The sequence below is a fragment of the Meriones unguiculatus genome, chromosome 15, assembly GCF_030254825.1.
Source record: "Meriones unguiculatus strain TT.TT164.6M chromosome 15, Bangor_MerUng_6.1, whole genome shotgun sequence".
NCBI classification, from domain to species: Eukaryota; Metazoa; Chordata; class Mammalia; order Rodentia; family Muridae; genus Meriones; species Meriones unguiculatus.
Window position 1 is genome coordinate 10,515,085 of NC_083362.1, and position 19,912 is coordinate 10,534,996.

The following is a 19,912-nucleotide window of genomic DNA, read 5'->3' on the forward strand; positions in this document are numbered from 1 at the left end:
AACCACAGGAGCTGAGGACAACTGTCTAGGCAATGGACTGACTGGTCATCTCTGTCATTTTGATTGATACATAGATTCATCTAGGTTACAATTGATCAGTCTTAGGTCTCCGATCACGCCAATGGCTAAGCTAATGGTAGCTTGATAGCCAAAGAACAGTTAAATCCTCTGTTACTTTATTAGTCGATTCATTTGCTAGTTAAAACTACTAGGTACTAGATCTCTTGTTCAGAAAGGCAAACAGGTTTGCCTTGCTCACAGGCTTCACGTTAAAAGGTAAATAGATTTCAGTGTAACTTTTTACTATTCCTTCATGTAAATGACTGTTCCCAGTAATCAGTCACCTGTGTCTTGAGGTGAATAACTGGATAAAAAAAAGGTATAAAGTTTATATAAGGTCTGAGAATACAAAAGTTTAAGTTATGAGGCTCTAAAAAATGTGTGTAGGTCTAATAATGTATTTTAAGGTTGGTAAATGTAAGTTGTAAAATGTTTATGGGTCTAATGAGATGTTTTAAGATACATGAATGAAAGTTGTAATGCTATAAGAAAATGATTTAATGAAAAACATTTCCGATTTCTCTGGATCACAATACAATGGTGATACTAATATACTTCCTTCTGTAAACTAAAATTCAATAAGCTTTAGGGAATCAAAAAGTCATAAGACCTGGCTCCACCTGCCACAGATCAAACAGACAGACCACAGCTGAATATACTTACCTGATCCTGAAATGGGATTTTCCCCATGGCCATGGAATTCCTTACTTTCCTCAAATACTAGACAACTTCTAATTTCTGTTCCTACTCTATATTTGTCTCAGCAGATTTTTACCTTAATATAAAAGGTTGACAGACTCCATTCAGTAATCACCTATGGATTTCAAGCTGCTGAGATCTGGACTTGCTGAAGCTGGTGTAAACCAGTCCAACCAATGTGATTGCTCCCTGTCTCTTCAACTGGATTGCTAGTTAAGAGGCTTCTGATAAGTGCCCCATTTCCTAGCCTTTGGGCCTTCCCGGCCTGATAACATAGTCCTAATGTCAGCTGGAAGAAGTTACAGAAGAGAATACATCTCCCATTGTTTCACCTAACAGGCTGAAAGGCTAAGTTAAAAGAAACTCTGGCTAGTCTTGGTAACAATGAGACTTTGTCTCAAAATAGACTATCTTTAGTTCTTGGCTATATTCTACCTTAGTTACTACTATTGCTGTAAAGAGGTATCATGGCCAAGATAACTTATTTTTTTTTTAAGATTTATTTATTTATTATACAATGTTTTGTCTGCATGTATGCCTGCATGCAAGAAGGCTTCAGATCTCATTATAGATGGTTGTGAGCCACCATGTGGTTGCCGGGAATTGAACTCAGGACCTCTAGAAGAGCAGCCAGTGCTCTTAACCTCTGAGCCATCTCTCCAGGACCCAAGATAACTTATAAAAGGAAGCATTTAATTGGGAGCTTGCAGTTTCAGAAGGTGAATCCTTAACAATAGGGTGGGTGGGAAGGGTGATAGCAGGCAGGCAGGTATGGTCCTGGAGCAGGAGCTCAGAGCTTACATCTGATCCTCAAGCATGAAGTAAAAAAAGACACACTGGGAATGGCATGAGCTTCTGAAACCCCAAAGGCCACCCCGAGTGATACATCTCCTCCAACAAGGTCACCACTTCTCCTCATCCTTCCCAAACAGCTCCAGAAACTAGGTACCAAGCATTCAAACACAAGCCTATGGGGGCGACTCACTCACACTACCACATCCAATGAGACCCTGCCTCAAAACAATAAAAAGAACACATTAGTTCTTGACTGTATCATCCTCAGGGTTTTGCACAGTGGCATACCCCTGTAACTCCAGGACTGGGGAGACAAGGGCAGGAGGCGAATCTGTTCAAGGCCGGTCTGAGCTACAGAGCAAGACCCTATCTCAAAACAAATGATCACCTATTCCTACACAACTGCTATTTTATTAGGTCATTCGGGCCAGTCACTGAATACACCAGCCTTCAGGTTCCTTGTTTACAAAATAAACTTATGAGTAATTGCTTGTAAGTTGCCCTTCTATGTTTAAAAATAGACACTGTAAAAATGTTAAGTTTTCTAAGCGTTAAACCTCCCTAAGCAAAAACCACTCGAGTACTTCCTACAATTTAACATTTACTACCAGCCAGTGAGTGTACAGTGTAACTTTTGTACAGTTAAACACAACAGTTCCTTTCTTCAGTCAAAACACACTGGCCAGGTGTGGTGGCACATGTCTTTCATATCAGCACTAGAGGAGGCAGAGGCAGGTGGATCTGAGTTCTAGGCCACCCTTATTTACAAAATGAGTTCCAGGACAACCAGAGCTACAAAGCAAAACCCTGTCTGGAAAAACAGAACACACATTACAGGCCGGGTACCATGCTATTGCCTCTAACCCTGATCCCCGCCTCTAGAAGGTGTTACAACATCACAACATCCAAAACAGAGTTTGCCTTTTCTATTCTCAGACTTCCAGCAAAGTGTTTAAACACATAATCAATTTACCCCAGAGAACTGGTGGTTAGCATCAGTCAGATTGCCTCACACTGGGTCCTGCATGCCCTCAGCTGCCCAAAAAGAGACAGCTGAAGAACAGGAGAGCAGTGGGGTGGGGGTGGGGGTCAGTGGGGTTGGAGGCCAGGCCATGAGTGTTGACTGGCTTTCTAGCTTTTAGTAGTTTAACTCTGGGTTTTCCAGCCTTAACAAACTACCTTTGGGGTCAGATAATTCTTTGGGAATGCAATGACATAAGCATCCGACCACTAGATGTCAGCAGCACCCTCTCCTAAATTGTGGCAATCAAAAACAAACCAAACCCCCCAAATCCTGGTCACCTTTGCAAGTCCTCTAGCAGCAGCACTGCCCCTAGGTGGGAATCACCAGCACTCTCTTTGTTCATGGATTTAGTTCTGTTTGTTTTGTTGGCTGATCGGCGTTGGGACAGGCTTGCATGGTCCAGCCCTGGCCGAATTCACTAGGTAGCCTAGGCTGGCCTCAAACTCATGCTGTTCCTGCCAGACTTCCCAGTGCTGGGTTTACAGATGTGTGCCATCATGTCCAACACTAGAACCACCAATTTGGGCGAATGATATTTACGCTTTTTATGACTATTCTGACTAGGCCCTTAGATATGCCAGCGGCCGGGTTTTACACCACCACAGCTCTCCCACTTGCCTTGGACCGTCAGCACATAAACTTTCTCAGTTTCAGCTTGACCTAAGATTCACTAGAGCGCCTCTGTAGAGTCATGGGGCAGGAATACCTGTCAGGTAGGACAGTGGTCAGTCTTCCATGAGGTGGTAGCCAGAAACTACCAGAAGGACAAAACTAACCCAAACACAGACTGCGCTTAACCAGTAACCGCTGGGCAGGACCCCTGCCATGGAGAGCTCCCTCCTCAGAGAGGGGCACGGGGAAGCACACAAACGACTAAACCCAGCCTCACTGCCTTCACCAACTATGAGTTTGTTTGAGCCGTTCTGAAGAGCTCAACCAACTGTATCCCACTCTCCAGTTCACTGCACACCAGGCTGGGTCTAATTCATATTCCAGCCACAGATAGACAGGAGGAGGCTGACGTGGGTCAGAAGAGCCCACAGCTGTATGAAATGGCTAGAAAGGTGAAACTAACGGCCTTGGCTCTCCCGGGCCTGCACTCACCCGCCCCAGGCTATTCCTTTCTTTCAACCTTAATCTACACCTTGAAGGGTAAAACTACTCTGCCACTAACATCAAAAAACAATGTAGTGAGAGGGGTTTTCCAGTAAAACTGAAACGTAAATATTGCTGGCAACATGGGCAAGGGGCGGGGCTGGGTGTTTCAGTCAGTGCTTGACTAGCATGCCTTTGCCCCCCGCGAGAAAACCAGAATGGTCTTTGTACCTTTGGTTGTGTTCTTGATTAATCATCTTCCTTCACAGCTACATCTTCATTAGTACCAAGTTTCCTTACACTACACATATACTAGAGAGACACACTAAAAGCCCGAAGCCATGTGGTATACAGGAGTTTACCCTAACAGTGTTACATGGCTTACCAATACCTCATTTTCAACAGGCAGAGGAGGCACAGAAAAAACTGGCATTTTTTCACACCCTAGGGCAGCATACCCAACCCATGTAAATATTTACATCTATATCCCTAACAGAACAATGCTCCCCACCAAGGATTGGTTCTCCAAAGACCTTCCCTGAGCCACCAAAATCTCTGTGCCTGCTATAAACTCCAAAGCTAATTAAGAGCAAACGTTTGCATAGCAGGTGTGAGGAGCAACACTTCATACTCGGGTACACCACTTTTGGAGGCTCGTATTTCCTCTAAACCAAACACAAATGCAAAGGAACACTAGTGAGGTCCAAGCTGCAGCAGTCCCCCTATGAAGCAGCATCATAATGCCTAGCCTCTGTGCCAGTCACCCCACAGTGTGCTGTGATAGGATGTGCAGCCCTAGCTAAAAGGTGGCTTCACCCACGGCATCGATCGTCACTTAGGGACTCCCACAGGTAGGAGACCATCTCCCGTGACTTAGAAGCACAGTAAGTTTTTTAAGGCACAAAAAGAATCGCGTCACCAGTGTGCTTAGCTGACAGCAAGGAGCCAGCCCTTGATTCGTATTCATTTCTTCTGCCTTCAGCTCTCAGATCATACCCTCCAGCTTCCAAGAAAAAGTCTGCTACCCCTCCGTCCAGATGAAGCTGCAAGAGTTGTCAAAGGTAGGTTAACACAGTGAGTGATTTCAACAAGTGAGCAGTACTCCAAGAGCAACGCCAGTCAGCGAAGCATCTGGGATGTAGGCACTTAAGGCTCTTCACGCCTTGCCTAGTTCCACGAATGCTCCTCGTGCATGCAATGCTCCTCGTGCATGTGCTCCTATCGAGCAGTGCCCCTGGCTGACGAGCCACCTGCAATAACTGCGGGTACAGTAACAGAAGGGCAGCCAATCAGATCTTATTCTCAGATAGCTAGAAAAAGAGAAATGAGGAGGGAGGGGGGTGGAAAAAGGAAGGAAAGAGGGAGGGAGTGGAGGGAGGGCCATATACTTTGGAACAGGTCCTGGAAAGGCCAGAATAAGAGCACTTAGGCAGGGTATTTTTGAAGCAGACTCCCAGGAAGGCTGCCATCTGAAAACGCAGTATAAAGACCCTAGGAAGCATCAGGACGGGCTGTGGTCACACGACTATCCTGTAAAAGATAAGATTCATTCTGTTGCTCCAGGCCCCACTGCCCTGTTCTTCATTTTTCTCAACATTTGGATTACTTTAGAAAGGAAGAATGAAGCATGCTCAACTACCAAACATCCGAGAATCAGCAGAAGTGTTAGCAGTTACACAAGACTGAACAAACATCTCCAGGATTATTATCTCTGAGAATTGTTTCCTAAGGGCTTTTTCCTGATCCGTGAAGACTGCAGACAGTGCCCAAAAGCACCTTTTAAAATATTACTGTCTAAACGCACACCAAGCCCACGTAACCATACCCCCCGGGGCTGTTAGGGCTGGACTGTCCTCCAAAGCAAGACATCTAAGCCCTGGGCTCTAGTTTTTCACAATATGACCTTAACTCAGTAAGAAACTTCATAAATCATCAAGATAAAAGGATGCTGCCAGCTGTGGTGGCACACAGCCTGTAGCCCCAGCACTTAGGCAGAGGCAGGCAGGTCTGTGGGCTTCAGGACAGCAAAAGCTACATAGAGACAAAATGCCCCCACCCAAAGTGGGCCCTGATCCAATATAAAAGGGATCCTCATAAACAGGAAATTTGGAATGGATACACATACACACAAAAGGGGAATGCAAAACAAAACAAACCTGGATCCTGGCTTCGGTCAAAATTATGAAACAATGAATTTCTGTTGCTCAAGCTATGCAAGCCCACACTGCTACACGACCCTCACAGACTACACACACATAGTATTAGATCATAACCTACACTATGAGGGACTAGCTATGAGTCTATTCCAAGGTAAGCAAATAACCGGAACTAATCAACTGGGCTGAGATAACTTATGTCTCATGTAAAATTCCAAATGCATAAACACTGTACTCTCAAAAATGGAATGGGAATTTCCCACCCTTTAGATGTAGGCTGGGAGAGTAATTTCTAAAGAACAAACTGGGGCTGAAGTAGAATGTTAGGGGTAATACTAGCTCTGGGAGATGAAGGTAGAGACAAAAGAATTGGATGGGGGGGGGAGCCTTCATACCCAGCACAGTAGCAAAAACACAAGAGACCCTGCCTTAATGTGTAAAGAATCAATTCCCAGTCAGAGGAGCAGAACCCAGTGCCCGCCAGCCACCTCCCCAACTTCCTGAGGACAGAGGCACAGAAGACTCTGTATGTAGGGAGACAGCTCAGGTGCATGGCAGGCATGGATTCCCTGGTGTTTTCATGCCCTCTGGCCTGCAGACTCTGGTAACAATCTGCTTCCTACTCGGGTGTGAGGAACAAAACACGGCCAAGAGTGAGGCAGGCATTCCCCAAGTGTTCCAATTTGTCCCTAGCCCTGTCTAGTCTGAGGACACCCACACCAACTCATAAATCAAGGCACTATAATAAGAGAAGATAAAGTTAGGAGACACTTTTAAAAGAGACGAAGTAGAAGGAGAAAGAGTCAGGAGGAGAAAAGAGAAACACAGAAAGGCTTACTGTGTTAAAACTAGTTAACATAATTCTAAATGGTAGAAGGAAAATGAGCAAAATAATAGGACAAGGGACCCAACAAAAGAGAGATGACTGATTTCAGGACAAGAGAGACTCCATAGTCAGTCAGATAATGTGAGCCTAGATTTCAGGACTGGTGTTCAGAGATGAACACCAGCATACCATTGTCCACTACAAAGAAAGCAAAATGTATAGTAAAGTAAAATCGCTGCACATGCTTAGTTCTGAACAACATTTAGTTATGAAAACATAAGCAGTAGAAACTGGGAAATATCAGTTACACTTCGGCTGACCCAGTCTCAGACTAGTAATAGGTAGGCAGGAAACTTCAGCTGAATGAAGTCAACTCATTTCAGAGCAGGTACCTGGCAGGCATGGTGGGTCCTCTTCACTGCCATTATTTCCCAGCTGGTTTTCTCCCCCTGGGCTCGACTGGCCTTGTACACATAAATGCTTCAGAGAAACCCAAGGCTCCACAGCAGGTGCACCTTTTTACCAGTTTACAAATGCTGGCATTAAAAATAGCTTCTTTAGTCTATCAAACGCAAATAAAAACAGATTCCTAAAGTTGATTTAAGGGTAAATGCACATGCATTGTAAATCCTTGGGCAGTGCGGTCAGGAAGGCGAGGGCAATGGAGGTGGCTACTGCCATGGAGAATTGCCTGGCCTTCCCTAAATCTCTTAGCTTCAGAGATCTCACATAAAAAAACAGGACCATTATCTCTGCCTAGCAGTATTGTTGTGACACTTAAGACATAATTAGTGTAAAGTTCTTGGCACATGCCTGTCCAATCAAGTGATGACAGTAGCAATGACATGCTTTTATAAAGCCAAGACACATCCTTAGATGAGCCTAGCAGGTATCTGCACCACTTGATGGACTGAGCTTAGTGGACAGACCACACTGAAACCTCAGATTCTGAAGTTCTACCTTCCAGATCACGCTGGTTAGGCAGGCTACGGTGAGCTAAGTAAGCCATGAGCCATTAGAAAACCCCACAACTGAAAATCAATTCTTTCTATTAAGCATTTGTCCAATACATATTGTAAATTACAGTTTCTCTCTTTTAAGTCACCCTTCATATTTAATTGGATGCCATGGGAATAATGTCAAATCGGTGTCTATTAGTCATTGAAAACAAGGGCAAGAGATTTTAAGGTTTCCACAGATGCTTCACAAAGCCCAGACACTCCTGATGTACGGTCTACTCTCACAGAAGCACTTCGTTTCCTAAAGACCAGAGTTTACAGACCCAACCACTGGGGAAAATATCACAGTACAATTCAAGGAACACAACCCACGCTTTGAACACATGCTAACTATGACACAGTGGATAACAGTTCAGAAATCATGGAATGAAATCATCAGATAACTGTTCATTTCGATCCTAATCAATGAGCTTTTTATTTAAAATCTGGTAAAAATAAAATTTAGTCAGGGAGGGAAAGGAGGAAGGTCAGGGGTCCAAGACCAGACTAAATCGTTTCCAATACAGAAGCCACTGTACAACAGACTTAAAACAGGAGTTTAACTATTATTGTGCCGGCTATTCCTTCCATTACACTTCAGAAATTGCATCTCAGAATATAAAAGCAAAAGTTCGGCCAGCCACTGAGGAAGCTACCTGGTACCACTCTCCTATTTCTCTTCCTGGAGCAATCTTTGCACTTCTGGGGTTTTTCCCATCTGCAGTTCCTCCTCGTCATCTAATACAGAAGACTGATGGAACCACAACGAAGATCAAACCTAGAATCTTCTCACTGAAATACTTGTCTTTAATCATGTTTCTGCCATTTTACAACTCTTGTATCTCTCTGCCCCCCCATGCTACTATGTCGACTACTACGCCAAACATAGTGAGAGAACACTCCAAACCGTAATGCCGCACTGCAGTCGAGTAGCGGGCCTCCGCGGTGCCTCCGCTCCCACTAGCACTCCTGCTCACCTACCTTCAGAAGGATGTGCACCTGACAGCTCCCAGCTCGCCACACCTGCCCCACAGGTGGCAGCCCAGCCTCCCACCAGTGCTCAAGTCCTACTTTCTCACTAGACCTGGCTGCACCCCAAGGACTAGCTTCCCAGGGCTTAGACTCACGCTTCTCCCCTTAGTTCCGCATCTACAGAAAACAGAGGCAAGGGGGCTTTGCCTGCGAAGACTGTCCCAAAGTTTAAGAAGACTTTTATTATTCACCCTAACAATGACTGACAACCACAAGGAATCCACAGCTGATTCCAGGGAAACCCCCACAAGCACAGATCACAAAGCAACAGGTCGCCACACGCGAAGGGTTTGACACCTATGGCTGAAGTTAATCAAAATCTGAAAACCCAGAGAACAGACGTGAAAACTAAGAACGAACCACTGCATATTCTAGAACAGGACAGATAAGAGTTGGAAACAACTTAGAATTCATAGACCACCACTTAGCATTTTATCTACACTTCTGGGTGCCAATACACACATTACTAAGCAAGGCGTGAGGTTAAGGGGGTTGGCACAAGAAGAAAATGAAAACATGAAATGAGACAATCAAGTGACAATTATTTGAGTGTTCAGTTACAGCAGTAAAATTAACTACAAAAGTAGGACCTTCTGGGAAAACCAATAAAAGGTTTTGTGAGAAAAGCAATCCACTGGCTTTCCCCCACCAGGTCTGCTCTTCTACCCACCAAACATGCAAGACCTACACTGAACAGTTCGTATTGAAAGTGTCACTACAAAGAAGCACAACCACCAAATTACACAACTCGAAGCTCAAAGAATACGAAAAAGTGACACCCAGTAATCAGATTTTTTTAAAAGCTCATGTTCCCAGGGCTGTTTCCCCCACCACATCACCTTCCTCAATTGTAACCCAAAGAATCCAAAAGAATTCTAAAGGAATCAATAGTCAAATACTACCTTGGCTTTGCGCAGAGGTAAGATGGAGGTGGAAAAGCTGATGATGACGACGAAGCTGTTTTGATAAGCTACACAGGTTACAATTCTACCAGTAAAAACCACCGAAAGTGGATATCGAAAGGTGTTGGAGGCCGTGAGATGGCTCGGAGGCACTTGCCAGCAAGCTTGACAGTTTGATCCCTAGAATCCACATGGCAGGACAACACTGGCTCCAGAAGTACACATGTACAAGTACACAAACAAGTAAACGGAAAAAGCTGTTTAAAAAAGAAGGCTCAACTGCAGTCAATGAATCAGATTAGAAGTGCTGTGTACAAGACACATCACATGGTATGTATCTTACAATGTGCTACAGTTCATCTTCTAACTCATTTGTGATTGGTTGTTTGTCTTGAGATAAGGTCTCACTTTGTATCCCAAGCTGGCTGAGCCTGGAACTGGCAGGCTCCTTCTGCCTCAGGGTCCCAAAGTGCTGGGATTACAACTGGGCCAACCTCCTTAAACTTTCTTCTTCCACTTGCCTCCCTCCAGGCTGTGAAAACAGCAGGAGACCATCAACCCAAGCTTCCTGCCATAAACAACACGGGTGAAGATGAGGATACTAGACTGGACAGGGCAGTATTCTGGTCATACCACCACATACAGGTTGCCACCAACAGTTAGGGATCCCTATTGACTTCATGTGGTCCCCAAGAATAAGTGACTTTCCCTCATGTCCATCTTGAAGCATACAGGACCTAAATATGTAAAGTAGTTAGTTATTAAAGTATGCTGCTGTGGCTGGAGAGAAGGCTCAGCAGCTAAAAATGTTTACTGGACAACCATGAAGACTGGAGTTCAGATTCCAGCACACACCTGTTACCCTAGCACTGACTCCTAGCAAGTGGAGCCAGACTTGGTTAGTTTACCAGAGCAAGTAAATATACGACCTCCAGGTTCAGGGAGAGACCCTGCCCAAAAGAATACTGTATAAGGTAATGGAGGAGGACACCCCACTCCCTTCTTTGTGCACACATTCACCTATGGCAACAGCAGAGGTAGATCCCAAAAGTGGTTAACTTCTAGCAAGGTGAGTAAGAAAGTTTATTCAAATACTTTATTACAAGGGGCTTGGGATACAGCTCAGCTGGTAGAGTACTTGCCTGCTATGCACAAAGCCCTGGCTTCAAGTCCCAGAACTGTGGTGGCACAATGCATAAGAAGGTCATGGCCTGGGCTATCTATATGAGACTGTCTCAGCTTTATTATCAAGGCATCATCAGACAGTTCTCACTTCAGGCGGTACCTTCAAGCTCTTCCTACGTTTAATGAGACATAATTTATATAGAATTCAGCCCAACTATAGCCCTTGACTACAAAGCTGTGAGCTATTTCACCATGAAAGCAAGTAATAGGTCCGAAGACCCTGCATCTAAGCGAAAAGTGTTGACTTGCTTAGCAATGAAGGGAATCAAGAGACAGCTAAAGCAAAGTTCCAAACTCCTACAACACTGCCTCTCAACCGAGAGAGCACCCCTACCCCAAAACACACACAAAGCGACAGGCACTGGGATCAGCACAAAAGGCTTTAAGTGAAAAGATGCAGAGACTCACCTAGCCCACAGGCTGCTAGGCACCTGAGGGGGAAGCCCACTGTACCTCCTAGTGAGGAGGATTTCCAGCTCAGTGTTCCAGCTCTGAAGTTTATTATGCAGACAACACAGAGAGGAAAGCTGTCCACACAGTGACCCATACTTAAGAGGTTTATTAGTAGTTAAACACTACAGGATGGTCATTGGCCTTACTTAACCTCTGACTGCCTCTGACTGTGGTATCCACGGCATACCATATTAAAAAAATAAAAAATAAAAAAGATGGTTTCCTCTAGGGAAGATCCACCGGCTCCCAGTGACCTACAAGGACAAACTGCTTGCTGCTTCCTGCATGCATCCAACCAGCCCCCACCAAAGCTCTTCTAAAAGCCAGCTTCTGTGCTTGGTAACGAACAGCGACTGGAGCCTTGCCTGCAGGGAGTCTGTGCCCAGTGCGGGGAACAGTCCAGTCAGGAAACCAAAACTCACAATGTCGAGTGAGGAGAACAAGCATACAGCAATTCAAGAAACGAAGCCCCAGCCACCCCCTTATCTGCACTTGGCGTCCAAGGGTTTTCAAACGCTCCCGTTTCTAGAGCCTCTTTAGTTACAGAGCTGCTCCGTTGAGCCTCAATCGTGCCAAATACCAAAGGAGAGCCAGCCGTTTCATTTCCAGCGCGCTACAGCTGCGTCTACTACTGCATCAGCACGAAGATCCCTGGGTCCGATAAAGCACAATCAAGAACACATTTCACTGGACGAAGCCACCCACAGTGCCCCACACTCACGTAGCTTTGCTCTCTTACATTCCGGTTGGGTCTGGCCCGCCGTAGGTGGCTGCCCAGGAAAAGCCGTAGAGCACAGTGGGCAGGGCAGCCCAACAAAGGCTTAAAACACCTGTCTCCCTCCTACACCTGGTGGCTGGCCGTGCTGCTAACCCAGTCCAGCATCACCTGCCGCTCTAGCCAGTCTTCAGGCAGCGAAAACAAGCGGCGTCAGATCAACACGTAAACTGGCAGATAATCCCCAAAATAGATTTCAAAACTGACCGTTCTCAAAAATACTGTGAGTTAGTGAGGCGAGGTTCAGTAACAACTTAACCAGCACCCGTACTGCTGGGCACACGAGCTTCGGCGCCCAAGCAAGATACTCAGTTTTATTATTAAGTCTCAAAGACACATTACAAAATTTGTGTGGCCGCTTGCTTAGCAAGCCCGCAGAGCCTTTCCAGGTACCCAGCGTTCCAGTACTTTCCGAAAGCCAGGGCGACCTCCCTAGTCTCGCTCTGCATGATTGTGCCAGCGAAACGCCATCCTAAATTTGAATGAAAATAATTTTCTTAGGCTGGGGGTGGATCCGCGGCGTTCAGAGAACCGGGCCGTGGGACTCCCGCTCCGACACCGACCAGGACCCTCCAGGGCCCCGAGGGGTCGCCGGGAGCAGGCTACTCACATCCGAACCCGGCCCACGGCCTGCAAGAGGCGGCGGCGGCGGCGGCGGGCAAGCCAACGGCCCGAGGGAATAACAGCACCTCGCCAGCTCCGGCCGGGGGATGGCCGCGATCGCGCGCCGCCGCCGCCCCCTCCCCCAGGCCCGGGGGAGACCGCAGACACGGCCGCGGCGGCCATGCCCCGGCCCGAGGGCGGCCCCTGAGCCCCGGGTCTCCTCGGGCGGCGCCGCAGCGACGTGGCCCACGCGAGGCGAGGCCGCGAGCGCGGACGCGGCCCCCCGAGCCACCCCCGTCTCCGCCCGCTTACCTGCGGCCCCCGCGCGCGCGGACCTCACGGGGCGGACGGTCGCGCGGCCCGGGCGGGCTGCGGGGAGAGGCGGGCGGCGAGCGGGGGGCGGGGCCGCCGCGTCCGGAGCCGCGGGCCACAGCCGAGCCCGCCGGGCCTCATGAATGGACGCGGCGGGCTGCAGCAGCGGCGGCGACGGCGGCGGCGGCGGCCGAGCGGGCGGCGGGCTGCGCGCACGCCCCGCCCCGCGCCGGCCACGTGACGCAGGCCCCGCCCCCTCCGCCGGCCGCGCGCGCCGCGGGCCCCGCCGGGAGGGAGCGGCTCGCTGCGGGCGCGGGGCGCGGGGCTCGGGAGAGCGCTTCAAAAAGTTTCCTCCGGTCCCCATGGCAACCTAGCGGCGCTGCGCCCGGGTTCAGGACCGAGCTTCGGGAAACGGGGCCCGGCGCTCCTCCGCGGACCGCTTGGAAACGGGTAACACGGGCGCGCGACGCCGCCCCCTGACCCGTGCGCGGCCCCGTCTTTGCCCATCTCCCCTCCAAGCGCGGTTAGGACGCCTCCGACCCCAAACTGCACTTTAGGAAACGGGCTGCCGGTGTGAGGGTTGGTGGCGTCTTGCTGCATCTTGCCTTGTTTCCCTGCAGCCGGTCCCCTCGTCGGAAGTGGCGATCCCTATGGCATCACTTCTCAGGGCCCGTTCATCTCTTCGCGTGCACCGCGAGCGTGGGCTTTCAGCGAGGGTCAGGGCCGTCGAACCGTGGCTTTTATACAAACGCCCTCCGGGATGCGCCCGGGCACAGCGGTTTCTTTGCAACAAGGAAGCGTGATGGGCACAGGTGCGCTGGGACCCAGGAAACCGCTCCTCCACACCCAAACGTTTCATTTCCCCACCGAAACAACCCCGGGGTGGAAGCCAACCAGGTTGCCTCAGTAGGAACTATAAACCCGACCGAGACGGACGCCCAAGCCTGCTGGAAATTTTTACTTCAGTGCAGCTTTTATCTGATTCACCGGTGAAAGAAATATTTTTAAAAGATGGAAGCCTTGGAGGTATCTTACTCCAGTGTGGAGAAGTGCAGTTAAAACCGAAGAACCCGGCCCTCAGTTTCCAAGTAGTGCCCTGGAAAGGGTACCACCTGCCTGACAGGAGGGCTTGGAGTCCCCTAGAGGACTCAGCAGCTTACAGCCTGCACTGCAGAACGTGCTGTTGCTGTTTGTTTTCTAGCCTGTCGTTCTCCATCTTGACTTTTTCCTGTTTCTCTCAGGGCTAGTTTCATTACCTCCTACCTTGGGAGGGAAATATTCTCAAGCTTCCTTCCTTTCATCGTTCAGGAAGCGCTTGACAACCCACCCTTCCTCTGGCACCGCCCCCCTCTGGGGTTTGACACCTTACTCAGAATGAATTGTTCATGAATCTAGTATTTTCCTCATTCCCTGGTGGCTGCCTGACTTATCCTACCTCCGAGGCAGAGTAGGAACTAATTAAGTATTTGTTGACTGTCCCTTGACTTCCTGCACCTGATACCTATGAGGTTGGGGCACACCCAACTCCCATCTGCTTCACTGCCCCAGTCTCTCCTCGCCTTCTGACCTGACCAACTTCCAGTTCCATGACCAGGAGCCTTTCCCCACCAGTTTTCCCTGTTCTGGCCTAGATGTGTCTTAGTTTTTGAGTTGAGCAGTCATTTTCCCATCTCAAAGAAAGAAGGCCTTGTTGGTTTTGGCTCTCGCGTTTTGTGCTGTTTTGATGGTTTGTTTAAGGACGGACATCTCTCCGTGTACTCTCAGGACTACCGCAGCCTCCCGTTACAAGCCATGGAACGGCATATTCTTATTTATTGGCAAAGCTGTCTCCATTTATTTGGTGTCCTTTTCTTATTTGCCCAAATAACATTACTCACGATTAAGAAGTTGAATGGGCATGCTTTGCTAAACTATTATTAAAATGTTTCTAGGTACCTGAATTCATTGCTGTTGGGTGATGTTAAAAAATACGTCAGTGTATCAAGAAAATCAAAATGACCGTGGCTAAAAGGCTTGCACGATATCTTACAGATTTAATTAAATCCAATATCTAAATTTCAATATTTAAATTTCAATTTAAATCTTGGGAAATGGGTATTTAAAATATTAATAGGCCACAATTTTCAACATAAGGCTGAGCATTATTTCAGCTAGTACTTACATATGGCATTTTCTGTGTCAAATAAAACCTGGTTCCTGATCAGTAAGTGACAAAGTTAAAAAAATAGTGGGCATCTTCTCCAATCCCATCTTCAATGAACTCTCCCTTACTCCTAATTGTGCTCCTAAACTTAGCTGTGTCCCATATGTGAGTCTGTGACCTCAAATGGTTAACTTCAAAATACATGTAAGCCACTCATACAAGAGCACCCAAAAATTATTTAATTTCCACAAAGGATTATTCTAATCAAACATCTGGAGCTCACTCATGTGTGTCCAGTATCTCCCTTGTGAGGGTAATGTGTCTTATTCTTTTCATATTTAAGCTGTCCCTCCTCCACCCATGAGACTGCCCCAGGCTAAAGTCACCAAGGACCTCCTCATTGCCAAACACGGTGGACTCCTTTGGAGACCTGCATCTCTTGAGATGCACTTGATCACCATTTCCTTGATGCACCCTCCTCCTCTCATCAGCTGAGCACCTCTGAAATGGATGTGCTGGGTGTCTCTCACCAGCTCCTCCACAAAGCCCACACTGATGTCAGATTTAGCCCACCGTTTGCATTCCCCTTTGACCCTGGTCCAGAGTCTCACATCCCAGCTAATGGCACTACCACCCATTTAGTCATCTCTGTCAGAGCCTAGGGAAGAGTCTTAATTCTGCTGGCCTCATCACGCGTTTGTCCTGCCTCAGCATGTCTACGGTCCAAAGTTCTCTGCACAATGGCCACAACAGCCAGCCACATGTCACATCCTCTTCAGTTGCTCAAAATGCACCCCCCCATCCCGGTTTCAGTAAATCTCCCCATCCCTCTGAAATCCCAGCAAGGCAAAAGAGTTTTTCCTCCATCCCTCTAGCTGTAATCCTAAACACCTACCCTGACTGGCAGGCCTGTCCTTGCCCATCCATTGCCTTCAGTAAAAGGTCAGCAATGCTCCCCTCACCTTTGTTTTTCTGATTTTCTCCCCTGCTCATCTGTTCTACATGCTTCAGCCAGTCCTTCTGCAATCTGATAACTTTTCAAATATTAACTTCCATATTTCTCCCTGCACTTCCCTCTTTACAAGAACTCAGCATTAGTCTTGGGGAAGTGTGCTAGGGAGGTGAGAAGCAGAAGCTGTCTGCAAGATGTTTCCTTCCTGCCTTTTATTTCCCAAACTCTAAAATCACAAAAGAACCCAAGTCAAGAGGGAGAAACGTGTCTTTCAAAAAGTCCTGAAAGAGACAGCTTTCTCTGGAGTTAGGAGGTGGAAGATCTTACATCCTCCTGCTTGGCAGCTTGGAGGGCAGGGTGGGGTGGGGAATGAGACTTTAGAAAAGCAGCTTTGCTGATCCCAGCTTTGGTATTCCCTGAATTGAATGATAGCCTGGATTTCCTGTGCCATCAGTGTATGCCCAGCTCTCTCTGTAATTATATTCAACAGAGATAGGAGTGACTCAGGTAGGTCAGCTCCCACAGCTTGTAACTTTTGATGCTGAAAGTTGTCCTCAGGACCCCATGACTCTGAAAGCTGTTTTGGGAAAGATATACTTCATTTTTTTAATTGGCTCACAATAGTGTAAATTTTTAGGTGACATAACATGACATTTCAATACATTTGTAAGAAGTGTAATTAAATCAAGAAAGCTAGCTTATCACTGAGATGTTTAGTTTCCTTAGGAATGTTTAGGAACATTCACAATCTTGTCTGTGAGTAATTTTAAACATGATGTCAAATGTGGCCATCCTTCTGTGTCTTAGAACTCTAAAAGTTTTGGCTTTGCAGACGCTGCTGTCCCCTTGCTGCAGCCATGGTCAACCCCACGCCATGTTCTTCCACATCTTGGAGATGGCGAGCCCTTGACCCATGTCTCCTTCGAGCTGTTTGCAGACAAAGTTCCAAAGAGAGCAGAGAATGTTCGTGCTCTGAGCACTGGAGAGAAAGGATTTGGATAAAAGGGTTCCTCCTTTCATAGAATTACTCCAGGATTCATGTGCCAGGGTGGTGACTTCCCAGGCCATAGTGGTACTGGCAGCAGATCCATCTACGGGGAGAAATCTGAGGAGGAGAACTTCATCCTGAAGCATACAGGTCCTGGCATCCTGTCCATGGCAAATGCTGGGCCGAAAACAAACGGTTCCCAGGTTTTATCCACACTGCCAAGACTGAGCAGCTGGATGGCAAGCATGTGGTCTTTAGGAAGGTGAAAGAAGGCATCAGCATCCTGAAAGCCATAGAGCACTTTGGGTCCAGGAATGGCAAGACCAGCAAGAAGATCTCCATTTCCGACTGTGGACAACTCTTAACTCTTGTGACTTGTAGGCCTCTCACCCACCACATCATTCCATCTGTAGCTCAGGAGAGCACCCCCAATCCATCTGCTCACAGTGCCCTGTAATCTTCGCTCTCACTGAAGTTCTTTGGGTTCCATATTTTCCTCATTCCCCTCCAAGTCTAGCTGAATTGCAAAGTTTATGATTATGAATAAAAAGTAAATAAGAAAAAAAATAGTTTTTACTTTCCACCCCTGTCCCTGTTAGCCCTCCTTTCTCCATTCTCGTCTCCCAGGTTCTGTAACCACTATGTCTACGTACTCTCCAGGCCTAAAGAGAGCAGAACTGGCTTTCAGGGATAAGTGAGAACATTCCCAACCTGTATTTCAGTCACCAGTTCCCATCCCCTTCTCTTGGGGGCTTCTACTGCATTCCCCCAACCAGTGACTCTTTTTCCCCCTTAGGCTCATAGTTGACCTCATAGAGGGAATACCTCTTCCTCGGTGCATAGCAGGCATCAATACACACCAGAGGAACAATAAAGAATGACTTTCTTTCTAAGGATATTCTTGTCTAGCTGTCCAGACCACCTCTCTCTCTAAAAGCAAATATGCAAGGTTGTTGCATGGCTCCTATGACCCCAATCTTCCAGGGGTGTCAAGAGAATGAAGAAACGACAAACAGAACTGTGGGATTGAGTGATCTGGGCTCTCAGTGGGAGAAATGGTAGCAATTCAGGAAGTCCAGCATGTTTATCACATGCAGTTGAACACAAAGGCAGAGTTATTGCATACAACTGAACAAAGAGGGGAGGTTATTACAGATAAACAAGGAGGCAGAGGCTCTGGTCTGCAGCCAGATACAGGAGACAGGTTCTCATCTTGGTAGAAGCAGCCTCTGTTGGAAAGCAGTCTTCAGGCCGTGGACATCTCAGGCCAGACAGTTACAGTGCCCTGTCAACATCTGCACACAAATCAAAAGGGAAGGCTTTGCTGTTTGCCTGGGTCCGAGGTTAGGGTCCTTTATGGCTGATCCCATAATAACAGCACACACTCACTCAGGACTTCTCGCACTCAGGGCTTCCTCCACTCCCTACAGAAGGTGGAATATTTCAAACATATTCTAGAACAGTCTACAAGTTGGCAAGAAACTAAAAAGTAGCAGCAAGACAGGATGGAAGCCAGAAGCCACAGGGAGCAGAAAGTCGCATTTGGCCTGAATTTGAACATTGCTTTCTGCAGCCTCAAGTGTCTTAAAGGGCAGAAGTAAAAGATGCCATATCCTTAACAGAAGACCAATAAAAATAGACCCAGAAGTGGAATAAAAGAATGAGGGAAATACCAGTTTTTCACACACCTGCTCCAGAACCTCACTAAAGTTTACACATGTAAGCCACCAAGCAAGTCTAGAAGCATTTTGAAAAATTGGAATCATAATAACTAGAGTCTCTGACCATAAAGCAACTGAGGCAAGATTTAATTTCTGGAAAGTAACTAGCCTGGTAGTGCAGGATCATAATTCTTCGGAGGGAGAGGGAGGAGGCCAGCTTGGGTATAGAGTGAAACCTCATCTCAAATAATAACAAAAAATACATTAAAATTAAATAAATAAAGATAACTAGAAAAATTGATTGACTAGGAAAGTTGTGGTCAAGGAACAAAGCTTGTGGAAATGAAATAACATTGCAATGGTATGCATCAGATATTTGATACTATGTATCAAAGCTTTGGAAGAAAAACTGAACATATAATGAGAATTGTAAGAGAAACCTTTTGAAATGTAAACAGCTTAAATTTTAGAAAAAGAGCAGCAAGATAAGGTCAACTAGAATTAAGTAATAAAGGTAAAATATTAAAATTGGAAACAAACACACAGCAGAAAGAACACTGCCCAAGTTTGTTTTGCTAAAAGTCATAAATGTATAAACTTTGTGGAAAACAATGAAGAATAAAAGGAACACACCAACATGAATAACATAAAAGTTATAACCACACACAATCTAAAAATCACAAAGAGAAAGTTGTGGAGTTTTTTTTTTCATGTTAATTAATTTGGAAATGGAACAAGAAAGTTGGAACAAAGTCTTAATCATGCAAGAACTTTTATCAGTAGATATTTTCTGGAAGGAAAAATTCAGGCTGAAACTGTTTTGCAAAGGCTTTTGGTCAAACACTGGATCGGGAAGAAATACCAACCTCATCCAAGCTATCCAAAGTGTAGGATACAGGGCTTCTTTTTCAGTTCCACTTCATGGACTTAGTGTACTGTTAGACCAAAATCTGACCAGAAGAGCCATGAGAAAGGAAAACAAAACAAAGAAAAAACCCCAGTCCAATCTCACTCAAAGACATATATGCAAAACCCTGAATGAAATTTTAGCAGTTTCCACCTGGAAAGGTAAGACATCATAACCAAACTGAAGACCATAAGTCTGGCTACAATGAAAAAGCCAATTAACGTAATTCATCACATTAAAAAATTGGTGAAGATTTGAACAGATACATTCATTACCCGTCCAGGAATCCACCTGCTTCCACCTCCCTGAGTGCTTGGATTAAATTTTAGTTTGCTGCCACATCACT

The 19,912-nt window shown here is 46.5% G+C and overlaps 1 non-coding gene and 1 pseudogene across 1 annotated transcript; both read left to right on the top strand.

Annotated features, from left to right (window-relative positions):
* Nucleotides 1–13,201: 13,201 nt before the first annotated feature.
* On the top strand, nucleotides 13,202–17,543 carry LOC132648043 (peptidyl-prolyl cis-trans isomerase A-like; annotated as a pseudogene).
* On the top strand, nucleotides 14,664–14,787 carry LOC132648204 (small nucleolar RNA SNORA24). Its single transcript, XR_009586577.1, has one exon. It is a non-coding gene; the product is annotated as a small nucleolar RNA SNORA24 (small nucleolar RNA).
* Nucleotides 17,544–19,912: the final 2,369 nt, after the last annotated feature.